General features: G+C 46.6%; 1 long non-coding RNA gene across 1 annotated transcript; it reads left to right on the forward strand.

The window, feature by feature from the left end:
• Positions 1–2,963: 2,963 nt before the first annotated feature.
• LOC134470600 (uncharacterized) lies at positions 2,964–7,955 on the forward strand. Its single transcript, XR_010039550.1, has 3 exons — positions 2,964–5,766; positions 7,030–7,096; positions 7,404–7,955. It is a non-coding gene; the product is annotated as an uncharacterized LOC134470600 (long non-coding RNA).
• Positions 7,956–8,504: the final 549 nt, after the last annotated feature.

Consider the following 8,504-nt stretch of genomic DNA (forward strand, 5'->3'; position numbering starts at 1 on the left):
AAATCCATTTGTTCGCAGGTGTGATTGAGTTCTGTTATTTCTTTGCTCATTTTCTGTTTGGTTGATCTGTTCCTTGATGTCAATGGCTTATAAAGGTCTCCTGTTACAAATGTGTTACTGATAATTTGAGTTTTCATTTCTGTTAATAGTTGTTTTATCTAACAGGGTGATCTGGAGTTTGATGCATATATATTTAAGATAGTTATCTCTTCCTCTTGGAGTTTTCCCCTAACGAGTATGTAGTGACCTTTTTTGTCCTTTATGGTCATTGTTGGTTTAAAGTTCACGTTGTCTGCAAACAGAATGGCTACTCCTGCTTTTTTTTTTTGATTCCTGCTGCATGAAGTATTGTTTTCCATCGTTTGACTTTCAGTCTGTGAGTATCCTTGTGGGTCAGACGGGTTTCCTGTAAACAGCATATGTTTGGATTTTGTTTCTTGATCCATTCTGCTAGTCTGTTTCTTTTGATTGGTTCATTGAGACCATTTACATTAATGGTTATTACTGTTAAATGCTGGTTTATTGTTGACATGTTATCTCTCTGCTGTTGCATCTTTTCTTTCTGTTCTGTTTAATTATCTACTTTGCTTAGTGGTTTTTTCCTTTGTGTATCTAAACTATCTTTCAATATTTTTGGAAGGGTTGGCTTGGTGTTCATCAATTCTTCAGCTGTTCTTTGTCATGCAAGTATCGTATTTCACCATCAATTTTGAATGATAGTTTTGCAGGGTACATCAGTCTAGTTTGGAAATCATTTTGCTTTAGGATCTGGATTACTTAACTCCATGCTCTTCTTGACTTTATTGTTTGTGCTGAGAAGTCTGCTGTGATTCTGATAGGTTTTCCTTTATAAGTGTTCTGTCTTTTCTCTCTGACAACTTTTAATAATCTACTCTTGTGTTGGATTTCTGGGATGGTGATTATTATATGTCTGGGTGTAGTTTTATTTTGGTTATGACTATTTGGAGTTCTCTATGCTTCACTGAGCATGATGTCGCTTTCTGATCTCATGCTTGGGAGATTTTCAACTATTACTTCTCTAAATATCCTCTTGACATCCTTTATGTCTTTTTCATTAATACCTATCAATCTTGTGTTATTTTTATTTGCATCACCTTGCAGTTGTTGAATTGTTATTTCCTGATTTCTTGTTATTTTTAAAAGATCTTTCCTTTCCTGTTCACTTGGTGCAATCCTGTCTTCAAGGTCTGAAATTCTATCTTCACATTCATTGAGGTGGTTTTTGCAACTTTCAGTGGAGTTTTTTATTTCTTGTACATCTCTGTGCATCTGCATTTTCTTATATTGCTCATCTAGGGATTCTATCTTTTTGTTTAGTTCCTCCAATTTTTTAACTGTTTTCTTTAGACATATTCAGAATCTCTTTCATTTCTTTTATCATTTCTTCTTTTACCTGGGTGATTATTTCAAGTTTGAGTTCCTTTAAAGCTTCCTGGAGTTGCTTGTTAATTTCAGTAGCTATTATGTCTGATGTTTGAGGTGAATGGCATGTATTTTCTTCTATATACATCATACCTAGGGTTTCTTGAGATCTGGAGGTTTGAGGTTGTAATTTAGTCTTTCTTTTTGTCATTTTCCTATATTTCTGTGTTTCAAGTGTTCCTCAGAGTCTGGTGGAAATCCACTTCTATGTTTGCAGCTCCTGGGACTTCTGCACCCAGTTCCCCCAAGCCACTGGGCCTGTAGAACCAATGGCCTTCTTCTTCCTGTTTAGAACTCAGTAGTTCCAGATAAGCTGGGCTCCAGGGACACTGCTCCCACCTGCTGGCTCGAAGCTCTGCAGATCTCCAAGTGCAGCCAGAATGGGGAGGTGGATGTAGATGCCTCAAACCCACTCATACACCTCACTGCATCTGGAAGCCTGGAGTGTCCCGAAGAGTTTGGGCTTGGGGCAGAGTGCACTGAACACTTACCACAGGCCTTGGAGCCTCTGGAACCTGCAATGCTTGCCTGCTTGCTGAGATAGCCACAGTCCTTCAGACACACAGGGAGGTGGGTGCAGGCTCCCCAGATCTGCCCACCCCTTCCTCTGCACCCAAATGGTGCAGTGCAGGAGTCCCAAATAGGCTGGGCTCCAGGGATAGTGTGCGCCCACCTACTTGCTGGAAACTCCACAGTTCTCCAAGTGCAGCTGGAATGGGGAGGCAGAGGTAGATGCCTCAAACCCACTTATCCACTTCACTGTACCCGGAAGCCTGGAGGGTCCCAAACAGTCTGGGCTTTGGGCAGAGTGCACTGAGCACTTACCGCAGGCCGCAGGGCCTCTCTGTGTTCCACTTTTGAACTTTTCTATCTTAGATCTGGGGAGAGGGAGAAAGGTTTTTGGTTAATTAGAATAAATAATAGCAGTAATGTGAACGGGTTCCTCATGTTACAGACTTTTATCTTGGAATCACATATTCCTATGGGAAAAGAAAGTCCCTGACTCAGTGGGTTAAAAGGGCAGTGATCGCCCTCCTCCTGGACACTTCCTTTGGGCTGATCCAGATGGAAGGGATTGAAGGGAATTTGGTCTCCCAGTGCTCCTCCACCAGGAGTTGACAGGCTGGGTGGAGTCACTCACAGGCTCCCTCGCAAACATTCCGGGGATGGTGCTGGCAGCTCCCAGCCTCATCTGGATCTTTCCCTGGGGCTGCTTGGTTTCCTCCATGTGTGGTGGCTGGACTCATACTGTGAATGTCCTAAAAAGACCAGGTGTAAGATCTGTTGCCTTTGCTTTGCTAAAATTGATTGTTCCACAATCTGACTTCTGACACATCCCATCCATTAAGACCATTATGTGAGTGCCCTCAGACCCAAAGGGGGAGCATAAATAAGCAAATGCTCTCCAAAGATTGGGAAGAACATGTTGTGCCCTTGTTTTGATAATGCACGCTCCCATAATTTTTCTTTTTCTTTTTATTTTTACCCACCCTTATGACAGCTGGTTCCAAATACTCAGTGTCTGGTCAACCTGATAGAATTGTCTGCTCATTCCCAGCGGCAGACACAGTTCCCATCTGTTCCCAGGTGAAGACAGCGGGACATGGGTCCTGGCCACCAGAAGACCTAGGAAAAATTACACACCAATGTGACCCATTCACTGACCTGATAATGCTCATCCTAGCAATGAGAAAAATAGCAGAGTGGACACTGACACTGGAGAAGTGCCTGAGATGTTCCAGGTCAGGAACGCAGAGGAGAAGGACGGGATCTCTACCACAACCATGTCCATGTTCAGATTTATTCCTACACTGCTTAAGACAAGGACGTGAAGGGCCCAGGAGCCTGAGGCCAGCAGTTCTTCAGTGGGCATTTTTCCTGGCCCAACCAGTAAACCTCAGTGCCTGGAAAACAGCACATCTGTGACCCTGTGACCAGCCCAACACAGAGAGTTTAATAGGTACAGAAAGCCACTTTCCGGCTCCAGATAATGCAATCAGCCAGGTGGGCATGTGCAGAGTTCGGGGGCTGAGGTAAACTTGAGTGTCAGCTGCCCCCACCTCTGTGTTCTGCATTGAGAGGGTGGGAGTGCATGGGATGCCCTCCACAGCTGTAGGGCAGGAGGAGCAGCCCTCTCCTCCACTCACCGGGTGAGGCCCCCTTCCTAACCATCCTGCAGCCTATTCCTAGGCTTTGACATCTTTCCCTCCCAGGATGCTTCCTCATGATAGCAAAGGACTGCACCCTTTCCCTCACAAACCAACTAATCATGTATTCACCCTTGCATCCTCATCTTTGGGGAGCTCTTGCATTCAGGGGCACTGGGCCTGCACTCAGTGTCCCTGGACCAGGATGCAGAAAGCCAGAGACAGCCTTCCACCAAGGAGCCCAAGGAATCCAGAGAGCCAGTCAATCTCCCAGTGCTAATCTGCTTCTTGCCTGGCCATCACCTCCCATAGCACCTGGGGGAGAGAGGGCTGGGACCCGAGCCCTGCTTCTTTATCTCACCACTTCCTGGTGCTCCCCTGAGGTCCCTGTGGAGACAGGGCCCTCCCTGCAGGAAGAGTGTGTCGCAGAGTCTGCTCTAGGGCAGTTGACTGCTGGTCTCCCAGTCTCTGAGCAATAATGGAACATAGATTTTAGATCACCTTTTGATTAGAAACCTTGAAGTAGCTGAAATGGTCCTATAGTTGTTTACTTACTTTATATGATATAAAAGAAAGACTTACTGTACTCTGGGGAAGCAGCTACATAACCGCAGTGATGAGGGCTGATGTTTCCTCTGCCTTTGACTCGAGGTCAGGAATTCAGGCGTGATGCATTCATTGTCCATCAGACCTGCTGCCAGGGTGCTGACCAGTGAGGCATCAGCCAGTACCTGCAGCCTTTGGGTGAGCTCCCACCTTCAGAAAAGAAGTTACCTTGGAGACCAGCTTAACAGGAAGGAATTCCAGAACTAAGGAGGATCCGTGATTCTTTCACTTGCCTGAGAGGGAGCTCAGGAGCCTCCAGCTAACATGGAACAGTGCCTCAAATAGCTCCATAGGTTTTTGGGAAACTCCAGAAAGAATTATGTGTTCACTGACCTAATAATGCTCATTCTAACAATGAAAAAATGTATCTGTCTCAAGGAATTTCCATTAGGGAGCATGTGGCATAGGATACTGTGACAAATTTATGTTTCATTTAAGGAGAAAATACATTATAGTGTTGATTCAAGAATGAAGCATTTCTCTCTGGATCCATCGAAGATCAGTTGGTTCCTGGAAGATACAACCAATCCAGCCTAGTTCCTGAATCTCAGGATGAGCATGAGCACATTTCTTCAGAAACTTCAGCTCCACAATTCCATCAGTAAATGACTTCTGCTTTGCCTGTCAGCCCCAAAATTACAGGTTTCAGAACAGCTCTTATTTTTGCAATGATTTCCAACAACTATGCTGTTACTCTAGCTTGTCTTTCTGAGTCAAGTTGAGTTAAAAGAGTATTTATCCAAAGCATCAGTAGAGCAGGAACACAATGAAATCAGAGCAAATGCTTAAATCCCTGCCCAGTCATCTCTAGGGTAGCATTTTAGACTGGAGTTTCTCAGTTGAAGATTTTGCACAACCTCAGAGATTTGCTGACCACTTTCTTTCATAGAGACAGTGCTTGGGTGTCCTCCAGGTGGCTATGCATATATCGTTGGGCCTGTTCCACACTTGTATTTTGTTGGGTTTGTTTTCCTACTTCTCAAAGAGGATCTGAATAGAATCCATCTAATCAGCAAAGGCAGGAGACCATTTCAGGTAGGAAAAGGTGAAAATGGGATTTTAAAAGAAAAATTGAAATGCTCCTTGAAAGCACTGCTTTCTATAGCCCCAGGGGCAATGCAAGCTGGAGGAAATGATCCCTGCTGCTGTGGGGTGCCCTGCAGAAGCCGCTTCCCTTCGCCTCCTGGCTGCGCCTCTGATAGAAAAACAGTATTGAGTCCTGATGTGGGGTTGGGGGGTGGCTCCTGGGTCCTCATGGAAACTGAGGCTATGCAGCTTTCTTTCTGACACTGTGCCCCATGCTGCAGGTGCCCCATGCTGGGGGCCATGATGATAGTTGTCAAGGCCTGGGATTGTCTTGCTCATCTCTAAGCAGGCAGTGAGGTTCTGGGAGATGAGCTGTGATTGGATGAAGCCCTTCTGTCAGTGCCGTTCCCTTTCCTAATGATTGGTCCTGCAGTGACATGTGACCTGTTGCTTCACAATGCTGCATGAGAGAAAGACAGCAGAAGGACCTCCAGAGCAGCTACCCTGTCCCATGGATGGATGTGGGAGGAGAGCACCTCCACAGGTATCTGCTAATTCCCCAAAGGTCTTTGTGGGTGGGCATCACAGAGCTCTCTTGGCTAAAGAAGGAGGCAGTGAATAATCAGGGCCATTCACTAGGATTCCTCAGACACTTGAACCCTGCTTTGCAAAGGCTGGAAACAGTTGGGGCTCATTTGTCCCCTTGTTGCTATGACAAAAGTGCATCCTCTTCCCTGCAGTTTGTTTTCCAAAGCCTTTTCCTCTCTCTGGATGCCACATGTGTGCATCACTGGTGTACAGGACAGCACACCCCACCTGTGGGTGCCTTGGGAAGACAGTGATGGACAGACTCCCTGGGCCAGGGTTGATTCCCACCTCCAGATTTTCTAATAAGAACAGAATGACTGTCCCTGCCTTAAGTCACAGTTAGTAGGAATTCTAGGAGTCGCCTGCAGCCATATTGTTCCCAGTCCGTGTAATTTAATGCTGGAAGGTGTAGGGAAAACCCCTTTAGGACCCGCTTTCCCTGCCCAACACAGATTTCCAGGCATAAGGCCAGCAGTTAGCAGCACAGTAGACAGATTCCCTGAGAACCAGGAGAGACCATTGCTGTGCTCACTGTCTTTGGGGTTCCACTCGGTCGACTGGACACAGGTGCTGTGTCCTGGCTGGGCCACTTAACAGCTCCCCTGGCTCCACGAGCCCCAGATCATTCTCCACAGCCTTGCTGGTCTGGCCAAACTCTTCCCTGCCATCACAGAGAAGTGTGCAGTCCTTGGCCTCCTTCTTCCAGCCCATGGCCAGCAGCTCCATCCCATGGGTGAGGACTGGACTGTGCCCCACCATAGCCCAAGCACGAGGTCATGGCGGGGTCCCCTGAAGTCAGGCTGGCCCCCCCCCCGGCACCGTCTTCACCTGCACGAATGTGCCTGCTGCCTGGAATAGTCCTCAGCCCCTTGCACATCCACCCCTCTGCGTGACTTCTTCGTAATTATTTTCCCAGCCCAACAAAAACCTTCTTCCCCATGGAGAAGTCCCTTCTGACTATAAGCTGCACTCATGTGCTTCTCTGTAACTGCTTCTGAGTGGCCAAAGAGCGCTTCTCACTTGCCTTGCATGGACCATAGCTCCAAGTCCACCATAATATGATCTAGTAGTCACTGGCCTCCTCCGTGCTATCTCTGGAGGCTGGGCACCGTGTCTTGTTTAATTTTGCATTCTAAAGCTTTGATTCTGTCACCAGCTCTGGAAGAGAGGAAGTACTTTGTAATTAGCAGTCTTACCCTGACTCTCTCACTCATTACAGGATTCCTTTCCGGGGTCCCTCATCATAATTCCAGGACCTTGCAATGTCCCAGCATGGGGGATGTGGGGTAAGATGAACCTGCTTTTTGTTCTCATCCTGGGTACATTGCTGAGGACATAGGCTCCCTCGATATCATGTCCTGTACCATTTCCTGTCTGTCCACTACACACCGCAATCAGCTCTTCAGCCTCTTCTCTACCCCAGCCAGGAAAAACCCTGAACCAGCCGAGCACATGGATGGCCTCCAGGTTGCTCAGGTTTGCCTGCAAAGACACACACAGGACCCAGTCTCCTCACTCTGGGACCAGGTCACCCAGGTCCTTCCTACTTGAGACCTGTCCAGGGAAGGAAGCACCCATCTTGTCTGCTTGCAGGGCTCTCAAAGGCATCTCTTGCTCCTCATTAAGGAAGACAGACGAGGTGCGTTGTGAGGAAGAGGGCCGTGTGGACTGCCTGGAGCTTCCTAGTTGACGCTGGGAAGAAAGAAACAGAGAGAAGAAATGCAGCTGGCGCGGGCGGGAGCAGGAGTCCTGATGTGTGCTCCAGTCCGGAGCCCATTAATCTCTTTGTGAATTATTTATATCTTGGTCTAACTTTGCGGCTCATTTCAGATGTTTGCTTAATTTTCTGGGTGAAGAGAAAATAAAACACCTCCTGGGAGAATCGCAGAGTTGGCTCGGAAGTCCTGACTGTCTGTTTAGGGGTCCTCATTGGCAGTCGGGTGCACAGATTTAAATATTTATGAAAATGTTAATAAAAAAAATTCTTTGCTTGCTACTCAGAGCATATAGTAGGACCAGAGCTGTGGCATAGATTTTCCTTTGACTTTAGCCACCTGGAAGCAATATTTGATTTTCTGTTGGCTCCCTGGACCAAGAGGCACAATTCAGGGCAGGAACAGTAATTGCTTTCTTGACTCTAGTCTTTCTTCCCCAGAAATCTTTCTTGATTAAATTTCCAAACAATCATTACTGCATCAGCTCTGAGTCTCTCCAATCTAATTTCCCCCTTGTATTTTCCAAGGTTTCCTAATCTGTGTGGCTTCTGCCTCTGAACAATGGATACCTCTAGAGGCCCAGGAGCATTTACTTTTCTGCTGAAGTACCCAGGTAAAACACAGGATGGCTGGCGAAATTCAGAATTCAGAAAAACAATGAACACAATTTTAGCATAAGTATGTCTCAAATATTTCATGGATTTCACTAGCTTAAATAGCAGTGCAGAATTTAGCAAGGCTCTGCCTTGCGTTTGGGAGAATCAGTTTTGTAGCGTTTTCGTGGCCTTGCTGGTGACAGCAAGATTGGTGAGGGCTTGGGTGAGCATGTTGGACTGGGTAACTGAGCTCTATCCGTCTCCTCTTATGACCTAATTAACCCACCTGGGGACAGATACACACCTGGCAGTGGCTCAGCCTGCCGTGTCCACCCTTCCCACTTTTCCCAGACTCCTCTACTCAGCCATTTGTTTACTGAAAC

This window comes from Cavia porcellus, unplaced genomic scaffold (assembly GCF_034190915.1).
Source record: "Cavia porcellus strain 051 isolate PalLab524CR breed Dunkin Hartley unplaced genomic scaffold, mCavPor4.1 scaffold_16, whole genome shotgun sequence".
In the NCBI taxonomy this organism is placed as follows: Eukaryota; Metazoa; Chordata; class Mammalia; order Rodentia; family Caviidae; genus Cavia; species Cavia porcellus.